The sequence below is a fragment of the Rattus norvegicus genome, chromosome 2 (assembly GCF_021556685.1).
Source record: "Rattus norvegicus strain SHRSP/BbbUtx chromosome 2, alternate assembly SHRSP_T2T, whole genome shotgun sequence".
NCBI lineage: Eukaryota > Metazoa > Chordata > Mammalia > Rodentia > Muridae > Rattus > Rattus norvegicus.
Genome location: NC_141535.1, coordinates 12,993,898 through 13,015,836, shown reverse-complemented (window position 1 = coordinate 13,015,836; position 21,939 = coordinate 12,993,898). Strand labels below are relative to the sequence as shown.

The 21,939-nt window shown below is 41.4% G+C and overlaps 1 long non-coding RNA gene across 1 annotated transcript in view; it reads right to left on the bottom strand.

Moving 5' to 3' along the window:
• LOC120100653 (uncharacterized) overlaps positions 1-1,799 on the bottom strand; it is a 35,956-nt gene extending 34,157 nt beyond the window's left edge. Inside the window, exon 1 of the long non-coding RNA XR_015677505.1 lies at positions 1,676-1,799. This is a non-coding gene — a long non-coding RNA (uncharacterized LOC120100653). The remainder of the gene's footprint in view (positions 1-1,675) is intronic.
• Between the last annotated feature and the right edge of the window lie 20,140 nt (positions 1,800-21,939).

The window sequence follows — 21,939 nt, the reverse complement described above, 5'->3', positions numbered from 1 at the left end:
AGAGAGAGCTAAATGTGTGTGTGTCTGGACTTCAAGTCCGCTGAAAGGAGTCCAGCTGCCAGGCAGAGGGTGTGAAAACTTTGTCAGCAGGCTGCTGAGGGTGAGTGAGGACAGCCAGGCTGGTGCAACGCCACCCTTCCCTGTGTATGCTCAACTCATGTCATGGGTCTTTTCTCCTGGTCAGTTGTCTGCCCCCAAACCCTTCTGCTTAATAATCACTGTATATTCTAATTAAATTGTAATTTCTTGTAAGTTTTATGTGCACTCTCAGATGTTTTACATCACTTCTTAGAAGTAGAATTTGTGAAGAGCAGAAGTTGTGCCATCTCTCCTGACAATGAAGTGATCTGGTTCACAGGGATGTGGAACATGGAGCAGGGCAACAGCGCAGATCCAGGAAATGCCTACCATCTGAGAGACTAAACTGAATCAACAGACCAACCGAGTGCATGGAGAATGCTGTTATGCTGCCGTCCTGACCGACCCACAGTTCTTGGGCACCTTCTGTGTCTGAGGTTATGCCAGATTTAGAGAATGAACACAAGAAGACACACACCCGTACTTGTTAGGGCATTTGTATTTTAGTTAATATTCCTTATAATTAGTGCCACAATCCCATAAAAGCAATGATACTATCAAAGGTTCTTAACAGTACATAGAAATATAAGCAATTCGGTCTAGGGAATTCCGAGAAGACTTTTGAAGCAATATAACATGGTTTTTAGTGAGAACGGGCTTTCCAGAAATGCCAAGAAGAAATTCCAAATGTGGAACACACAAACATTATAATGGTGGCGTGCAACCTGTCAGTTCAGTACTTGGGAGGCCCAGGCAGATCGTGAATTTGAGACCAGAGCCATAGAAAAATCATGGGAGAAATAGTAGGGTCAGACCTTTAGGATTTAACCAAATCTCCTGACATGTTCCCCCCAAAAAACAAAAAACAAAACAAAACAAAAACCCCTGACTTTTGCCTTGATAGTTCTCAAGCCATCACATAGGCGCCCCAGAGCAGGACATAGCATCTAACAGGGATGCTGGAGGGAATCATGGAACCACATTTGTCCTCTTGAGTCACATTTGATATCATACACCCAAGTTAGGTGGAGTGTGCGTTATGTCACCAATTTCTTGTTCATTTTTAAATTTCATTTAGCACAATTACATTTTTTTCCCCAGCAGAATCTCCAGCATGCTCCTCACTCATATAGACACCACTGTGCTCATAGGCTCGGTTAACTCGGACCTTGGAAACATTGTATTCCTTGACTCTAGCTAAACCCAGGGGCTGACATCTGGCAGTAAACTGTAAACAGAGGGGGCGGGGTCTTTGAAAGCATCCCTGTGAGGCGCAGATAAAGTCCCGATTGCTCATTATTGACAGATTCTGATGTCTTAGATCCATGGGAATGTAAAAGCCTTCCTGATGTCAGACTCAAGGGGATGAGAAAGTCGTCCTGTGGTTCAAGTACAAAAGCTAGGAATGATGGACCTTTAACTAAAACTTGTATACAGAAACTATCAATCACAGCTTTCTACTCCCTGAATGACTGTAGACTGCCAGTGCTCACCTACAGAAACCCAAAGAGATCAATAAGCCTCCTCCTCTTCCTCCTCCTCCTCCCCCACCCTCTCTTGCGGTAAATATTAATAAAAGAAAATCTCCATCCCTCACCAGTGCTGGTACCAGTGGGCCTCATGACTTCTGCCGGGTATTTTCATCTCAGTCAACAAAGCGTCTCACCACTAAACTCCCACTCTCCATCCCACGCTGCTGGCTGCTGCCGCTGGCTGCTCTCTGAGCCCCGCAGCTGCAGACCGCTCACATTCCCAGCATCCGCCCCCTGTGGTTATAGTCACAACTCCCAGTTTACCCGTTAAAATCAAAACTCAATAACCTTGTAATTTAGCAATCAGATTTATATCTTAAATTCTCAATCCACCAAATGTCCACATAATAAACTCACAACCAATTGATAATGATATAAATGGCCCACCTAGATAAGACAAATTGACCTATAAAAGTCCATCCCTTAAGAAATATTCATAACTACCTCTGGTCACTTATGGCCATACGGACCTGGACCGTCCTTTTCTGCCTCCATCTTGGTTCTTCTCTCTCTTTTTTTTTTTCTTTTTCTTTTCCTCTCCCGCCTTACAAAAACTCTGTCCCCGCCTTACTTTTTCTCTGCCCAATCACAGGCCTTGCTTATCTTGTGCCTGCCCTCACCTGTACAGAGACAATCTACAACCTTCCTCCTCCTTCTCTTCCTCTTCCTCCTTACCATCCTTAAAATAACCCACCTGCTCACACAGCCATATGTAATGAGCAAGGTGACATCTGTGCAGCTGGTGCTTCTCCGTCACAACATACGTCTGCCTCACCCTTTCCCAGCTATTCTGTCATATGCCAGTGAGTCTGTCCTTTCTTCATGCCCTTATTTCCTTTGTCTGGTCAGTCACCAAACCGCATAGGATTCTGCACATGCCTCTTGCTCCTGTCACCCCTCCTATGTAAGAGTTTTGTAATAACTTTGTCTGTTTCGTGACTGCAGACTTCGGGAAACAGTTGTGATCAAGGCTACCAGAGTGAAAACAGACAGAGGGACTCAAGAAAATGTTCATGTTACATATGAACACTCCCAGGTCCTTCACTAGTGTTCTGACAGAAACATTAGCAGCTGTAATTACTGGCAAAGCACAAAAATGGAGGACGGGATTCTGGGAGAAGGCACAAATAGTTCCCCAAGAAAGTGACTTAGCCAATCACCTTAAAATAATTTCCTGGCCCCATAGCTCTACCCACAGACATGGACCTCAATAGTAAGTAAGAACTGGCACCAAGACTTGCGAAATGCTGTGAAATAGAGAAAGCATCCCCAAAACAAAAACGCATTAAACAACTAAGAAGACTGACCATACAAAGAGAAAAAACTTATTATCTATACTTTCAGATGGACAAAAACAGGATACTGTATTAGAAGAACTAAATGAAGGAGACATTAGAAGTTATAAATTAAAAGGTTTGAAGATAAAGTTAAGAAAATCTTCTAGAAAGTAGATCAAAAAGTTAAAGTGACGTAAGATAAATTTTTTAAAATTTTGCCAGGTGGTACATGCGTTTGTGATCTCTAAGGCCAGCCTGGTCTGCAGAATAAGTTCCAGGACAGCCATATTACACAGAGAAAGCCTGTCCTGACCACCCCTTTGCCCTGTTCTTTTAAAGTCGGGATGTTATCTCATCATTTCTAGTCCTTAAATGATAGTAAGGAGCATGGAAAATGTTCTGGAGAAATTCACTTAAAGAATAATCTAATAGCATTTTATGGAGCAGAACTCATGAATTCCACATGAAAAGGGAGGCTAGAGCACACAGCATATGAATAAAAAAATATTCATGCCAAGGCTCATCCTTAGGAAATTTTAAAATACTGGGGACAAAGACTTTCCATAAATGGGAAAAACATGTTGCATGTGCTCCTTTAAGGAGATCTAGCCTCCATTCACATACATGTGCACCCATACACCACACACACACACACACACACACACACACACACACACACACACACCACACAAGTTGATAAAAGTCTTGGAGAGGCATTCGACTTTTCGAGCCACTGGGCAGAATGGCTGCCATAAATGATTTAAGGAAAGCAGGCTTACTCTGGTTCTTCGGCTCTCACTCCACAGGGGTTAAGCAGTCAGGATGGGAAAAGGATGGAGGTGGGACCAGGTCCTGTTCAAGGTCTCCGGAAGCTGCTTGCTCCAGTCTCCACAGATCAAGTATCAGAGAAAGGGAATTTGCGACTTTACCTGCCTTCTTTTCCCCACTTTATTCAGCTGCTGAGCTAGCCCATGCACACAGTGACGTGACTTTCACAGTTAATCCTGTCTGGGAACACCCTTACAAACAAGCTCAAAGGAGTGTCCCACTTATGCCCTAGGCATTTCTTAATCCAGTTAAATCAACAACTAGAATCAACTATTGCAGGATAAAATGATCTCCAAATTAGAATTTATGCTCCATTAAGCTAAAAACTAGGGATAGAGCACGGGATCTCCTAAATTAGGGGTAATGTTTTATTGCTGAAACATCTGTCTTAGATTTGTTTACTCTAACACATACACATGTACACAGGAACACAAACACACACACACACACACACACACACACACACACTCGGGGTGGGGATGTTATACATATGGAACCCAAGGTTTTACCCATACTAAGTCATTGTTCTACAACTGAGCTACATCCCAGCCCAGCACATGTATACTTGTTATGTTGTTCACCACGCTGTTTGCACACTTTTAATTTTGCAAAATACATGGCAAAAAAAAGTCTATCGAGAAAAGAAGAGAGTGTCATCCTCTCTTGTGAGTTGTAAAGATGTTCATCATCATGGGCCCTGAGCCTTACCAAACTCTGTAAGTTACTTCTCTTGTTGCTATGGCACAGTCCCTGACAGGAGCACCGTATTTTGGCTCACAGCTTATCATGGCAGAGAACAGGGGTGGAAACATTTGAGCCATGTGGTGGCTGGTCACATCAAGCTGTCAAGCCAGAAAAAGAGGGATGGTCAGGAAGCAGAGCAGTTATCAGGTTTAAGGCCTGCCACATCCTTGCCAGGGAGGGAGGGTCCCAAGGGCTCCGCCACCTCTGAATACAGCACAGCCAACTGGAGACCAAGCCCTCAAGCACAGGAGTCTGTGCGGATACTTCACATTCAAACGTAACATTTTCATTTTTATAGGCAGTGTGTCTGTAAACAACTCTATTTTTGCTAAATTATAAACCTATCAGTTAGTTGGTGTATGTCTTTCAAAGTTGCTATTTCTCGTTTATGCATTCAACCCTAGAAATATGCAAGCTGCAAGACAGGTCCATTGCCACAATATTTTCTTCCTGTTTGCTACCTCAAGGAGGCTTTGGGTCTAGGCTGGCTGCTCTAATCACATAGTATTGCATAGGCAAGATTTTGTGGGCGTTTCTTGTCTCCCCATCAGTAACATAGGAAACAAATGTCTTTTCCTTTGAGTTTTGTTTCTTGGGGAGCTTTTCAAGAACTAATATTATTTTTTTCTTATCCCTATTTACAAATTCCAGGGTTGCAATGTCATAAATTTAAAGTCGTTATTAGAGCCAGGAAAGAGGATGCACATTTGTAGTTCCAGCACTTGACAGGCAGAAGCAGGAGGATAGCTACAAGTACAAAGCCAGTCTGAACCAAACACCAAGCATTAGGCCAGCCATGGAAACAGCAACTCTGTCTCCAAACAAAGCATTTACTCGTCTCTAACACTGACAAATAAATGCAGACTGAGTGGTATTACTTGTTAACACGGTTTTTCTTTCTTTCTTTTCGATTTCTGTTTGTTTTGTTTTTCTTTTTGTTTTTGAGATAGGATTTCTCTATAGCCCTTCAGGTTGGCCTTGAACTCAGAGATCTGCCTGCCTCTGCTCCCCAGCCCTGGGATTAAAGGTGTTTTAACTTGGATATAACATAGTCACAATAAAAAGAGATAGACTGGGGGGGATTTAGCTCAGTGGTAGAGCGCTTGCCTAGGAAGCTCAAGCCCTGGGTTCGGTTCCCAGCTCCGAAAAAAAGAACCAAAAAAAAAAAAAAAAAAAGAAAGAAAGAAAGAAAAGAGATAGACTGGAGATAGCGGTAGCACTTGCATATTATCCCATCACTGAGAGGTGGAAACAGGGTCAGCTGGAGTTCAAGATCATTCTTGGCTACTTGGGATGGGACCAGCCTGGGCAACCTGAGACCCTGCTTTTAGCACCTACTCCCAATAGTAAATTAAATATGGTAGAGCTAAAACTTGGTGTACAACAGTCCTTTACATGATTCTCTGAGTTGTGGAACTATTAATTTCTGCTTAAAATTCTGTAAGGTTTTTTTTTTTTCAATCAATATTCTTGATACTTCTTAAGGTGCAAAGTAATTTCAGTTGGGGGGAAAAAAGGATGCAGTATGTCAGGAGGTATCTAGGAAAGACTAAAGGCATTCAGGTAAGTTTTTGGAGATGGCCCACCACTTTGCATGACTGGTGTAGATAAACTCTGAATTGCAGAGACTTCAGAGGTTTCACCCAGGATTGCTTCTTGCTGCTAAGATGCCTTTCCTGTCACTATTTTCTTACTTAGTTTAATGATTTCTGGGCATTAGCCTACTGGGCAGATTTTCTGCAGATCAAAAAGGATGTACTCTCATGTAGCAATGCTGTGTGGACACACTAATAACTTCATAATTCCTGATAATAATTTTATAGAATTCTTAAATATATACAAATACTCTAAAAAGCTGTGAATAGGGCTGTGTAAACCTTCATGTGTCACATACTAATTGCACTAGGATAAGAAAGCAGGCTTGAAACAGATTTACAATCAGGAAAACGTTCCTTTTAGTTTAGCTGTGAAGCTAATATCTGGTAAATAAAGGTCATAAACTGGAAATGGACAATTTATTGTAGTTGCAAGGGCAGAAAAATAAAATACTGACTTGTTTATCTATACAAAATTTCAAAATAATAAGACATCAGGCAGGTGATTTGTTTCTTGCTAAAACTGTACTAACTCATGACATAAGAATTATTGTTTTAAACTTGTAATGAACTTATGGAGCAACAGATAATGAATGTTTAGTTGGGTACTAGTCTTAATGGAAACACATGTAAACATTTCTGTTGTAATTCCTTATCATTTATGTCTTGAAATTAGTGTCTTAAATTTGCTATGAACTTATGGGGGGAAAAGATGCTTGGAAACTATGTGATCTATTCTCCTCCTAAGAAAGTATAAGAACTAAGAACCAACAATAAGAAAAGGGCTTTTTTCTTACTTGCAACAATAGAAATGTAGAAGCTTTTTTTTTCCTAGCAATAAAGGTGGGGCCTTTTTCTTAAATTCAGAAATAAAAAGAAACTTTTTCTTGAGCAGTGAAGATTAGAGCTTCATTTTCATCAAGAGTGAGTGAGTTTTTTCTGCATTGGAACTTGCTTGTGGGAACTTTTGCTCCATCCACCAAATGTATATATGCATATGTAAGCATAGGTACACACAGGTATGTAAGTATGCATAAACACTTGTGGAGTTGATGAGACAGGTGATTGGGCCTGACCAGAGTGTGTGTGTGTGTGTGTGTGTGTGTGTGTGTGTCTATCATATTGTCTGTGTAAAAGATTTTCTTTCTGTATGCATGACTTTCTTTTCTCTTTTCACTGGCTCACAAACTTCTCACCCATCATCTAGCATTAAGAGGTATGCAGGAAAAAAAAAAGAGCCAGAGTAATCAAGTTCTTTCCCCTGCTTCTGAGCATCAGGAGTTCATTACCAGATGCCAACAGCTTTCCATCTTTGAACGGCAAAGAGTTAAGAAAGGTAAGTATTGGTTGGGGATTTAGCTCAGTGGTAGAGCACTTGCCTAGCAAGTGCAAGGCCCTGGGTTCGGTCCCCAGCTCCGAAAAGAAGAAAAAGAAAAAAAAAAAAAAAGAAAGGTAAGTATTACTAAAAGTAAGCAACTTTTCCCCTTGCAGAACCAAGTTTTGCCCCTGAAAATCGCCAATGCTACCCATCGCTATTTTCCTCAGTACATGGTGCTAAACTGGTTCCCAGTAACAATACAAAAAGAAAATAGGAAGTAAGGAAGAACTTTGGTTCCCTAGCAACCAAAGTTGTAGTCATTTCTGACCAAAGACTCATGAAGCAAGAAAGGGGACCGAGCACTATACCTCCTAATACCACTACCTGGGCCAAGCATATTCAAACCTCTACATTACACTCCCTGGCCCCATAGGCTTGTTTACACACATGAGTCTACAGGGTTCATACTTAAACATAGCATAATGCAAAATACATTTAGTCCAACTTCAAAAGTCCCTATAGTCTATAGCAGTCTCAACAATGCTAAAAGTCCAAAGTTCAAAGTCTCTCCTGAGATTCATCTAATGACTTAACTGGAACCCCTTATAAATTCAAAATCAAAAGAGCAGATCACATACCTCCAACATCACATGATATACATTATCATTCCAAAACTTCATAGTGAGGAAATACTGAACCAAAATTCAGCTGGACAACTCCAAACTCAGCATCTCCATGTCTAATATCCAACTTCTTTCTGCTTTGTTGACTGCAGCACAGTTCTCGTTGACTGGTTCCACTCCCTGTTAGCAGCTTTCCTCAGCAGGTATACCACAGCTCTGGTATACATCTTTGGGTCTCTAAGGCAACTTCAACATTACAACTTTTCTTGTTCCATTGTCTATCTGGGCTTTTCAAAATGGCTTGAGTCACATCTCCAGCTCTGTACACTGTACCACTTTGGGCTCTGGTTGACTCTACTCCCCTGCTGCTGCTGTTCTTGGTACTAGCATCTCCAATACAATGGGGTCTTCTACTGCAACTAGGCTTCGTCAATAGCCTCTTATAGGCTCTCTTCATGGTACCAAGCCTCAACTTCTTTGCATGACCCTTCTAGTCCTGGGTTGTCAACTGCAACTGAGGCTGCACCTTCAACAGGCCTTTTCTGAACTATCACAGTGCCAAGCCTTAGCTGCTCTCCATGACTCCATCATGTCTACAAAACCAGTACCAATTGGGTGATTCTTACACACTACCAAGTCCAGCTGCAGCACAAAGTACAACCTTAGCTATCTCTGAAACACAGCTTCTTTGTGCTCTCAGAAAGCATGCCACCACAGTGACGATAGTCTCTTCTTAATCACTGCTAATTTCTTAGCTCCAGCTAATCAGCATCAATTTTCCCAATAGTCATTCTATTCCTGACTAAAGCCAGAGAAACATGGTCAAAGCTGCTCAGGTTTGCTGCTTTTGGAGCTGGATCACTTGTTCATTCTCACCAGCTTTCTTTTCCAACTTCTTCATTTCCTACACTTGGCTCTCCTGAAACTTCCTCTGTAAATTGACCTTGAACTCAGATTTGCATGGTTGTCTCCTGAATGTTGGGCGTAAGGGTGTGTACGGCCACACTTTATCCTGATTTGTACCAGGCTTTGAACTCAGAGTTCTGCTTACCTCTCTCTCCTGGGATTAAAGGCGTATACTACTGTACCTGGACCTAAACTTTTCATGGTCACTATTTCTCAAGATCTGGATCAAAAGCCTGTGTCTTCCAGTCTCAAGATCTGAATCACAAGTGTACCCTTCATTTCTGGACTGGAGTTCATTTCAGACTAAAAGCGCAAGTGAAAACCATAACCAAGTAATAATCCTAACATGATATAACTATTTCTTGCTCAACTGGAAACACATAAACAATACGCTGGGTGGGATTTTTGTCCCAAGGTCACCACTGTCTTAATCTGTTTTTCTCCTTGAACAAGATTCAGCTGTATTTTTCTTCCTGGTGCCCCTTTATTCTTTGGACCTTACATTTTACACTTTTCCCCCAAAGCTTGCTACACTTGATCAAAATGCTCTTCATGAGACAAAAATCAGAGAACAAAGTCTCTGCTGGGCTTTTTTAAGACTTCCTTTGTCAATGCCATTAATATAAATCTCTTTACCTTAGCCTCAGGCAGACTCTTCAGAAAAGGGCAAAAGCAGCCACATTCTTCACCAAAATAGCACAGAAACAGTCTCTAGGGCACGATTTGAAATTCTTCTCCACTAAAACCTATTGGGCCAGGTCTGCACAGTTCACATCACCCTCAACAACAATGTCTTCCATATTCCTACTAGGTGGTCCATTAGCTCCCACTTAAGGCATTTTACTGTTTTCCAAAGTCCCCAAATCGTCATTCTCAAAAATACAGAAAGAAAGAAAGAAAGAAAGAAAGAAACAAACAAACAAACAAACAAACAAACAAACAAAAAAACAAAGAAAGAAACAGAAGGAGGGAAGGGAGGAAGGAAGAAAGGAAGGAAGGAAGGAAGGAAGGGAGGAAGGAAGGAAGGAAGGAAGGAAAGTTACCTTTAAAAATTATTTAGGATGGGGCTGGAAAGGTGGCTCAGCAGTTTGAGCACTTGCTGCCCATCCAGAGGTCCTGAGTTCAGTTCTCAGCACCTACATGTAGCAGCACACGATGGCCTATGCATCCAGCTTCTTCTCTTCTAGCAACCTGGGCATACATGGCTGACTTGTGTAGAGCATAAACAATAACAGGTGGGGATGAAGAGATGCCCTAGCGGTTAAGGGTACTTCCTGTTCACCCAGAAAACAGGAGCTGGCTTCCCAGCACTCATCTGAGGCAGCTTACAATCATTGCCTGTAAATCTAGCTACACGACACCTTCACACATGCGGTATATACACACAAGCACACGTAAAGAGGAATAAATATTTTTTTCTGTTGGGTTTTAATTCTGAGTCTAACATCCTTTATTTGTAAAATAAAGACAGCCCCATTCCTTAGTTCACCATACTCATGGTTGCGAGTATGAGACATAAATGTGAAAATACACTTGGGAAAGAGGTTTTAAAATGACAAGGTTTCCTTTATGTATAATACTCTACGCTACTTCAATTGTTGAGCAAGTTTTTTTTTCTTTATTAACTTGAGTATTTCTTATTTGCATTTTGATTGTTATTCCCCTTCCTGGTTTCCAGGCCAACATCCCCCTAACCCCCTCCCCTTCCCCTTCTCTATTGGTGTTCCTCTCCCCATCCTCCCCCCATTACCGCCCTCCCCCCAACAATCACGTTCACTGGGGGTTCAGTCTTAGCAGGACCAAGGGCTTCCCCTTCCACTGGTGCTCTTACTAGGATATTCATTGCTACCTATGAGGTTGGAGCCCAGGGTCAGTCCATGTATAGACTTTGCGCAGTGGCTTAGTCCCTGAAAGCTCTGGTTGCTTGGCATTGTTGTTCATATGGGGAATCGAGCCCCTTCAAGCTCTTCCAGTCTTTTTTCTGATTCCTTCAATGGGGGGTCCCGTTCTCAGTTAGCTGGTTTGCTGCTGGCATTCACCTCTGTATTTGCTGTATTCTGGGTGTGTCTCTCAGCAGAGATCTACATCTGGTTCCTATCAGCCTGCACTTCTTTGCTTCATCCATCTTGTCTAATTGGGTGGCTGTATATGTATGGGCCACATGTGGGGCAGGCTCTGAATGGGTGTTCCTTCTGCCTCTGTTCTAAACTTTGCCTCCCTATTCCCTGCCAAGGGTATTCTTGTTCCCCTTTTAAAGAAGGAGTGAAGTATTCGCATTCTGGTCATCCTTCTTGAGTTTCATGTGTTCTGTGCATCTACGGTAATTCAAGCATTTGGGCTAATAGCCACTTATCAATGAGTGCATACCATGTGTGTTTTTCTGTGATTGGGTTACCTCACTCAGCATGACATTTTCCAGTTCTATCCATTTGCCTATTAATTTCATAAAGTCATTGTTTTTGATAGCTGAGTAATAGAGGAATAAATATTTTAAAAACAGTTTTAATTGAAAATATATTTGCAAATTGTAAAAGCAATTTAATTCTTAAGGTTTATTGACTATTAACTATTTAGATTGTAGCTAAGATATTGCATAATTACACTCAGAAAAAAAAAGCCTTTTTCTCATTATCAAGACCCTAAAACTAAGTTATCATTTGTGTGTGTGTGTGTGTGTGTGTGTGTGTGTGTGTGTGTGTGAGAGAGAGAGAGAGAGAGAGAGAGAGAGAGAGAGAGAGAGAGAGAAGAGAGAACATGCCTGAAGATGCCAGAGGCATAGCATGTTCCTGAAGCGAGAGTTATACAGGTGGTTATGATGTGAGCTACTCAGGTCCTCTGGAAAAGCAGTGCACTTTTACACACTAAGCCATATCTTCAGCCAGTTATCTCTGTGCACTGAACTTCTTGTTTGTGGTATAGGAACCACAAACCCTAAAAACTATATTTTTCCCATACTTTCTTTTTTTTTTTCTTTTTTTCGGAGCTGGGGACCGAACCCAGGGCCTTGCATTTGCTAGGCAAGCGCTCTACCACTGAGCTAAATCCCCAACCCGCTTTCCCATACTTTCTACTTGACTTTAATGATGAAAGTATACACTGTATTAGTCTATTGACCACCAATTACTCAAGATGCATGTTAGATTATCAGGACCTGAGCAGAACACATAAGTTAATATTTACATTTGTGTTTCTTTCTATGCCCATCACAATGAACTGTAGGCCATGCACAGTGAGTTGAAGTCAACAAGAAACTAGTCTTTCAGTATACTGATCACACACAATGGACACAGGCAAAGCTACCAGTAAGGAATCTAATAGCTGATGGTAGTCATTAATTCTTGCCCAAAAGTGTGGGGGGGGGGGCTGAAAAACTGGGGTTTGTTTGTTTGTTTGCTTTTGTTTTGTTGTTTTCTTAAAACACTACAGAAAGTACTCTGGGTTGTATAGACAATCATAAAGATGAGTGGACAGAATGCCCAATAAGGTTAAACAACAGCCTGTCTTATTTTAAAGCTCATTTCTTAAAAGTTATTTTATCAAGTACTTGGTACAGTGTTGCTTTAGGGTATATTTATAAAGGACATTGAAGTTCTCTATGAATATAGGCATTATCTCCTGTGTCCCTTGCCAGCACCAGGAGGTAGAATAAACCTTGGTTCTCTTGCCTGAGGATGAAAAGTTATGGAACTGGCTGGCCAGGACTTCTCCTCCACTGGCTTTTCTCTATCAGGTACTCTATCATAAACTGAATGAACAGAGACACTTGGAAGCAAGAGTTGTTGTTGTCATATATTTGATTTTGATTATGTCTCCACAAAGAACTGAGTGAGTTTGACAAAATGTGACTCTTGAGAGAATGGTGTCAGCCAGGCAGGGTGGTGGCTCATGTCTAGCCTTTCTGTACAAGGAGGAGGAGGGAAGAGGAAGAGCATGAATGAGAGGCCAGCCTCGGCTAAAGCCGCATACGTTCCAAGTGAACCTATTGGGCAAGAGATGAGATGACTGACTCTCTCTCTCTCTCTCTCTCTCTCTCTCTCTCTCTCTCTTCCCCTCTCCCTCTCCCTCTCCCCCTCTCTCTCTCTCTCTCAAACATGAAAAAAGAAAACAAAAAAATACGTTTAAAAATTTATCAAGAAGCATCCAGGGCAAGATATGATGGTATGTGCCTTTAACCTTGGCACTTGGGAGGCAAAGACAGGCAGATCTCAGGGTTCAAGGCCAGCAGGTCTACACACAGGGTTCTAAACCAGCCAGGGGTAATAATGAGACTGTATTCAGTTATGTATCTCAACCAAACCAACCAACCAAAGAACCCTGCAAAGTTTGCATTGGCCATTTTAAAGTAAGATAGAACTGTACTTGAAAATTTTTAAAGGGCAGAGATTGTTTTATCTATCATACTGTATCATACTGTATTACTTCAGACCACAGATGGACATAATCAGTTGTCTGAGGTCTTGTTTGCTTAATAATGGATAGGTATTTCCAAACAGGCCCATCTCTTCTTACTGAAAACTGCTGTCTAGCAAATGTTAACTTATGCTATTATACTGAGGCAGACCTGAGTTTTACATTTCTACTGGCTATGGCATTTTTTAAACTTATTTACCATAGTTAGCATAATATGTGATCAGCCACAAATACTTTTTGAAAATAACTAAGGAGGCGTGTTTGCTTGCTATTTCATTTTGCTTAATACGATGCTCCATGATTATGTCTTGCTTTGGAAACCCTTGGTTTTATTCTAAAAAGAAATCTTCCCCACTAATATCTCATTCTACTTGAAACTTATATCGGTATGGAATGTGCATTCAGTCTGTCTCGAGCTACAGATTCAGATACAGCATAAGCCATGCTTCTGACAGAACAATGTTGAGGCAAGGGTTCAGGGTACACAGGTCCATAAACATGAAAGTTACAAGCTGTGGTCTGGTCCACGCTCATAGGATTACACCACAGTTGACATCCATGTTTCAGTCTGGAAAATACAAGTATGACTACTTATGCCTCCGAGTGCTTTCAATGAATAACTAATATGTTGGATTTTAACATTAAAATGCACACACATGTGTGTGGCTGTATAGAATCAGACCTGAGTATAAAATATTTTCAAATATCATAATACATGTGGTGTATCAGTAGGCACTCTAGCTTAACATTTTCAACTTAGAAAGAAATTAATCCCTATTAATTCTCCAAAAAACCTGGTAAAATATCTTCTTTACAAATTGATATCATGTAGTCTTAAATACTTAATAGCATATGTGATATAAATTTTGTAAATAAGCATCACACAAATACAATATTATTTTCCTCGTTTACTTAATATGATCTTATTATTGTGATAAATAATGCTTTCCAAATTACTAAACAACCTAGTTGTCATGGATCTTATAAAATATACATATATTATGTTTTTGTAAATTGTTTAAGACTTAAATTGTCTTATATGTATGAATGCTCTGACTGCATGTGTGTGTGTGTGTGTGTGTGTGTGTGTGTGTGTGTGTGTGTGTGTGTGTGTACACAGCGTTCAGGCAGTGCCTCATATGTGGTAAGAGTGCATCAGATATCCTAGAACTGGAGTCACGGATGATTATGAGTCTCAACGTGGGTGCTTGGAGCCAAAGCCGGGTCCTGTGGAAGAGCAAGTGCTCTTCCTTAAGAGTGCTACCTTGCTTAAGAGTGACAAGTTCCCATTACAGCCTGGTTGAAGGTGCTTACTTCACACGTTTGAGAGCCATTTACAACAGAACAAAAGAATTTGTTCAACCCAACTACATTTGTACAAGCAAATACTGTAGACACTCTTTGCTTTTGTTTATTCATTTTTACTCCAGGGGAAATGGAGCCCAATAGCATGAAAATAGAAATACAATTTCCAAATCGCCTTCGTTTAAGTGTATTTACAAATATTTTCTGTATGAATTCTTCTCCTACCTGCAAGTAGTACAAACATATATTTGAACAGAGTTTATTAATGCAAAATAAGTGGGAAGAAAATATATACAATATTTGACATCCCAAAGCACAGAGATGCCTTAATAGTCAGCTCTTTGTGCAAACTTCAATGACCTCTCCTGTAGTGAACACTGTTGGTTTAACATCTTGGTCGTTTGTCACTATTTGGGGTTGTTTGGCATGGATTTTATAAATGTTGATATTTGATGTTTTTTACAAGAGGCCAAAAGTGGACAGCTTACAAGTCAATAATTGATCAAATAGTCTATCTTAGCTATAATCACAATCAGTAGACCCAGAGCCAATGACTTACTTAGTGTTTCTATTGCTGGGATGAAATACTACGACCAAAAATCAAGTGGAGAGAAAGGGTTAATTTGGCTTACATTTTCCATGTCACTGTTCAGTATCAACGGGAGTCAGACAGTAACTCACCAAGGAACCTAGAGGCAGGAATTGAGCACAGTGCTTCATGGAGGAGTGCTTCTTGCTGGCTTGCTTTTCATAGCTTGCTCAATCTGCTTTCCTATAGAACCCCAAACCACCAGTGTTGTATTAATATTTAAAGCCCAGTCTGCGGTTTCTACCCAGGCCATAAGTTATTGAGTTTCTGGATAAAACACACACATGCTTTATATTTACAACAAACCCTAAACAGCACAAGAGCTGGGCAGCTGCCTACCCTCCGTGCTGTTAGAATCTACTCTCCTGTCGATAACCCTGAGTTATTACTTACTATTCACTATTCCATCTGGGCTGATCTCAACTCCAAGTAGGGAGCCCTCAGGGTCACACCCTCTTGATTCTTAACCAGTAAAAGCTTCTCCCTCCTCCTCTTCTGTACATTCTTCTTCCTCTCCCTAACCCCCAAGCTCAGGAAACCCAAACCTCACCTACCTTTCTTCTACCCAAGGCATCTTTATTAACCAATCAGAATTAATTTGGGTCACAGGGGCTTTGTGCAGACTCCAGGTCTTGGAGGCCTGCACTTACCATTACAATAGCCAGTACACAGGCCCAGGAGTAGCACCATCCACAAAGAATTGGGCTGTCCCCATCAGTCACTAATTAAGAAAGATGTCTTACATGCTTACCTACAACTGGGTCTTATGAAGGCATTTTCTTAATTGAGATTCCCTTCTCTCAGATGACTTTAGCTTGTGTTAAGTTCACATAAATCTATCATCCAACATATCCAATAAGCACATCATGGGCTTCAAGAGACTTTAAACAAACAAACAAATTTACTCATGTGAACAAGCCATTTTTACATGAGTATTTGATCAAGTAAGACGAAAACTTCATAAACTTACACACAAATGTCTCCAGCAGCTTCACTCAGAGTAGCCTCAAAAAGATACAGTCCAAGCTCATCATCGCATATACAGATAAAATAATAATACCATCGATAACATGGAGTACAATGGTGCTAAGGAACGTGTTATAGATACATGTAACAACACAGAGAAGTCTCAAAGCATATATGCTATGCAGACAAGACAGATCTGGAGAGTATGCATTCTTTATAAGAAATACTGGAAAATACAAATTGAACCTATTGCCGGTTTCAAAAGAAGTGTCTCCATGGCTTCACGTGTTTAAAAACTTTGCTGCTCTCTGAAGGCATGACCCTTAGGAGGTGGGATCTTGCTGGAGGAAATGCATCACTAGGGACTGGACTTTGTCGCCTGCCAGTTCACTCTGCATGTGGCTGGAAATGGTCTCCCAGTTTCCTGCTCCATCACCATGCCTGCAGCTTGCTGCCATGCCCCTGTGGTGTGTTGCTGTCTCCAATCCAAACAACTGCCTTCCTGGGGAGTTGAGCTACAACTCCCTGCACAAAAAGCTAATCCCAGACGGACTGCTTACATTCCCTCATCACAGGGATGCAGAGGTCATGAACCCATCACCAGGGATCCAGTGGCTCCCCACCACCTGCTTTATGTATCCTTAACAGCATGTGGCCTCAGAGAGGGGCTGGAGTCTATAAGCTCAATCACTGTGGCTACTGGGAAGCCCTGATCACTACTGAGTAAAGGCTTTCTGTGTCTGGCTCTCTGGCAGGGGAAGAGCACCTACATCCCTGCAATCAACACCATAGCTGGTTCTGTAAGGAAGCCCAATAAACTCACCGATTCCTCTGAGTGAACTTGTGCCTCTCTTTGCCACTGGGATCTTAGGAAACAGAATTTTACTAACATCTCAACAATGGCAGACTCTTATAATTCCTCTGGAATTATAACCCAAAGAATACACTTTTGTCTATAAGTTGATTTTTGCTCATGGTAATTGTATCACAGTAGAAAAAAAATCAATACTACAATAGTTATTTTTTTTAAGTCAATTGCCTACAACTGGGTGGAGGCAGAACTGACTAGAGAAAGAAAATGTGAATTTGGGGACTTGGAGTTTACAAGTATTGACTCAGCAGACAGTGTCGTACACTTAGAAAGGAGACATCTTATTCCAGTGTTTTATAACATGGCCTCAAAATAAAAGTAACCTACCTCACTAAAGACAGACCTTGGGAAAAAGGGGGGACCACTGAAATGTTTCTCTTCTCTTGGAGTTCAGTGTGTATTACAAGTTAACATGACCAGAGCAAGCATCTCGGCTGACAGCACTCCGGGATTCCTGGTAGGCTTACATGCTGATAGATAAGCTCTACCCCTCCCACACACAAAAGCTGAGCCCTGGAGATACACTCTCCACAGAAAATAAAACCCAAAGGTCCAGGGACAGAAGGGACGGCGCCAAGACCAACCTGGCTTCTTTGCCGGGAACTCTTGTTATCTTGTTCTGTATTTATCCAGTGCTGTATTTAGAAAAGATTAAATCAAAACTGTGAAATTAAAACATGATGAGTGACACTTCTGAGAGACAACAGCTGTGGCGTTAGATTTTCATCATGTCAGGCCTGAGACCTGGACTTGAGGTCACTTTTTTCCATTGGCACCCATCCTGAAGGGCAAGAATTATCTTTCTCCTGGCTATTTTCTAAACCACCTGTTGCCTCCATGGAGTAGAAGATTAGTGGGGTTTAAGTGGGAATGAGCCTTTTCAAAGGTCTAGGTTGAATGGAATCCTCATGGAGCACTTGCCTTCAGAATATTTTGATCATGCAACATATTACATGACGTTAGCAAAGATTGTCCCACGTGCTGTACTCCCTTGTAGGTGGGGAAAAAAAAGCTTTCGGACCACATGAGTCAAATGTATACCACAATTTTAAAAAAATGCTAAAATAAATGTCTACTGTTTTCTAAAGTATGTTACCAATGCTTCTTGAAATAGTTATACTTAATATATATTCAAATAAATCTAACTCACTATAGAATTCAAGAGGTAATGGGAATTAGTTTTATTTTTTTCTTTACTTCTTTTTGGTTTTATTGCTGTTGTTTTGAAACAGGGTCTTGCCCTGTCTCTCCTGGAATTCATTCTATAGACTGGACTGGCCTTAACTTTAGATATCTGCCTGCTTCTATCTCCCAAGTGCTGAGATTAGGGGTATGTGCCACTAGGCCCAGCTTTCTTTTTCTTAATAAATGCAAGATTTGTTGTCAGTTTTGTGTATAAAATATGGTAATTTCTACATGGTTTAACGTTGATGTTGAATGAGCCACTAGCATATCTTACTCAGTAGAATGCTAACAGCTGGCCTAAGAGACAAAAGTCAGAGCATCTCAACTGCACTCTACTAAACGAAAGAAGCCAATTCAAAATGTTTCTTATACCTGATAACATCTCTCAACATAAATGTAAAAATACAAAAAAATAGATGAGAACTTCCCAAGGGCCAAAGCAGGATGGGGCTTGAACAGGGAAGGAATGCCTCTGTGTTATGATTACGATGTAGGTACATTACACGAGTGCCTCTGAGTTTGTGGCCAGCCTGATATACAGTGTGAGTTCCGGTGGGGCCATACAAGGAGACCCTGCCTTGAAAATCAAAAACAAAGCAAAGCAACAACAACGAAATCATATCTTAACTTTTACAAACACTCGATATTTTCAAATAAGTATCAGCTACTCCCAAATCTGCTTTAAAGTGAAGGAAGAATCAAAGATCATCATGGGCATTGCAGATTTGAAAATTCCCATCAGAGTCTAAAGGTACAAAATGAGTCATCATACGCTTCTATTAATAGCAAGTGAACTGCATGAGTCACAGGCTGTGAGCCTTGGAAAGAGTCATTGGTACCATGGTCACTTTTTTGCATCTGTTTCTAGATGTGACAAGGGAGGTAGTATGTGTTTAAAACTATTGTTTTTACAGTTAGAAGATTAAGATACTTGGTTGAATGGAAATCTGAAATGTTTACCACTATAGTGCCGTTTAGCTTGCTCTTTTAGTTAGGTGTCTGTTAATTGCCTTCAGAAATTGGCCGAAAAAAGATAGACCTTTAGCATGTATCCATCAACATTATAAGCTAAAATGCATTTGCTTATCATTATTGAAGTATAATCTAGCCCCACTATGATTAGTGACATCTTATAAGATGGGTATTTTAGCAATATTTTGTGGAGATAGCATTTAATATAGTATCTCGTAAAGAAAACCAAGAAGAAATTGTGGCTTTTGATTCACAGTAACAGATGATCCGAAACACTGTAGTCATTCTGGCTCATCTTTGGAAGGCATTTGTTATTTCATTGTCTGCCTTCTGCCCACATAATGCATTTGTCCCAGATAGGGATGGGGAGGGGAAGGAGGATGGGGATGGGAAGGAGGATGGGGATGGGAAGGGGGATTGGGTTTGGTAAGGGGGATAGGGATGGGGGTAGGAATGGGGAGGGAAGGTGGAAGGGGATAGGGTGGGGAGTGGCAGGGGCGGGGGCAGGACTGGGGAGGGGGATGGGGCTCCCATTTCTATTCAGTCCTCTCTGAGCCCACGTTACTCCTCGAGTTACTCAGACCTGGGTATATGTAAGCCCGGAATGAGTTTTTTCTTGATTGCTTCAATAGAGACTCTGGGGCTCCATCCTAGAGGAGCAGAATTAGGAGCCCTGGGCATCGCACAGGACTTTGTATTGGGGTGTCTCTTGCAGACATCTACAGTTCCCACTGTGACCTTCTTCTCAGAGCCTGGCCTGTAGGAAAGAAAATGTTACAAGAGAAGTGGAATAAAATGATCCAAGTAAACCAGAGATTCTGAAGAGAACAGGAAGTCTCATTTTCTCCTTCTATCCCCACCCAGTGAAATGACTGAACATGAGATACTGGTGTCTTCAGAAACTCCCAAGAGCCTTTCCTAACATATCAAAACACATGACTACACCATGGGAGCTGCTGTGCTACCTGGTAGCTTCTGGGTAGCAACCTCCCAAAGTAGAAACCCATTTTTTTCTCCATCTTTCTTAAATTGGGTATTTCTTATTTACATTTTACTTGTTATTACCTTTCCTGGTTTCCAGGCAAACATCTCCCTAACCCCTGCCCCTCCCCTTCTATATGGGTGTTGCCCTCTCCTCATTACCGCCCTACCCCCAACAATCCCATTCACTGGGGGTTCAGTCTTGGCAGGACCAAGGGCTTCCCCTTCCACTGGTGCCCTTAGTAGGCTATTCATTGCTACCTATGAGGTTGGAGCCCAGGATACACTCAAACTAATAGAAGAAAAAGTGGGGAAGAGTCTTGAACACATGGGCACTGGAGAAAATTTCCTGAACAAAACACCAAAGGCTTATGCTCTAAGAAACCCATTTGCTCTAAATCCAACCCTCTCTTACCCTCCATGTTTGTTGTTTTGCGACAGGGTTCCGCTGTAGAGCAAAAGCTAATCTCAAAGTTGAAATTGTCCTTCAATGTCCTGAATAGGGGATTACAGTGCTCCCTCTCCCTCTCCCACTCCCTCTCCCTCTCTCTTCTCTTCTCTTCTCTTCTCTTCTCTTCTCTTCTCTTCTCTTCTCTTCTCTTCTCTTCTCTTCTCTCTCTCTCTCTCTCTCTCTCTCTCTCTCTCTCTCTCTCTCTCTCTCTCTCTCTCTCTCTCCATAAACAGGTGTGGTATCCAAGCCCATACTTTGGAAGCTGATGCAGGAGGGTTACAGGTTTGAGGTTAGCTGAGGATTCGTGAGATTATCTCAAGAACAAGCCAAAATTATCGTTAGATATTTGAAGAAAACCTGCCAAATGCTCCAATATGAAATTTAGCTGCATAAAACAGGTAACTGAGAACGAAGAACTCTTTTGTAAAAAGATCTAATAACTTTAAAAGATACCTCTAGACAGCATGAAAACTTTAGTGAGAAAGTCTTGATATATTGAAAATATATTAGCCCAGATGAAAACACAAATAGGATTCAAAGACCCAAATCAAGGAAATTCTTCCAAATATTTAGCAAAGCATTAAAATTCTGGTATAAGAAAAACTGTCAAAACCAGGCATTGGTGGTGCATGCCTTTGATCCCAGCCCTTGGGAGGTAAACACAGGCAGATTTCTGTAAATTTGAGGAAAGCCTGGTCTACAGCATGAGTTCCAAGACTGCCAGGGGTACTCAAAGAAACTCTGTCTTGAAAAAGAAAAACGAAGAGAGAAAGACAGACAGATTATCATATCAGGGCAATACAAAGTCGATTGGGAGGCCTAAAGTCAGTCTGGGCTACATAAAGAGTTGAAGACCGATTGGGGCTACAGGGTCTAGTCTAAAACTAACCGGAGTCTCCAATGTTAGAGTAGGGAAATGAACAGTTTAAACCTATGCTTTCACGGGACTTCCCAGTCATCGATATGGTTAATGACTGTAGGTCAAGGGGGTCGGAAAAGCGTTCAGAGACGATGGTTTTTGAACATACAGCTTTAGTTTCAGGCATGCAGAATCAGTGAACTGATCAGTCACGCCTTCTCTCTTAAAGAATCTTCAGAGTGGAGGGAACCAGCTTGTGAACGCAGCCTGGAATCCAGAAGACAGCGGCAGTGTCCTGCAGTTAAGCGACAGGAGAGGAAAGCAGTGGGGTCACTTGATCTGGAAAAATTCCAGATGCTGGCCCTTCCTTAGAAAATGAGGTTTTCGAGAGCCTACACTCCATCTCCATGTTCCCCCGCCCGGTCCCTGCAGAAGCGGAGGCGGGCGCC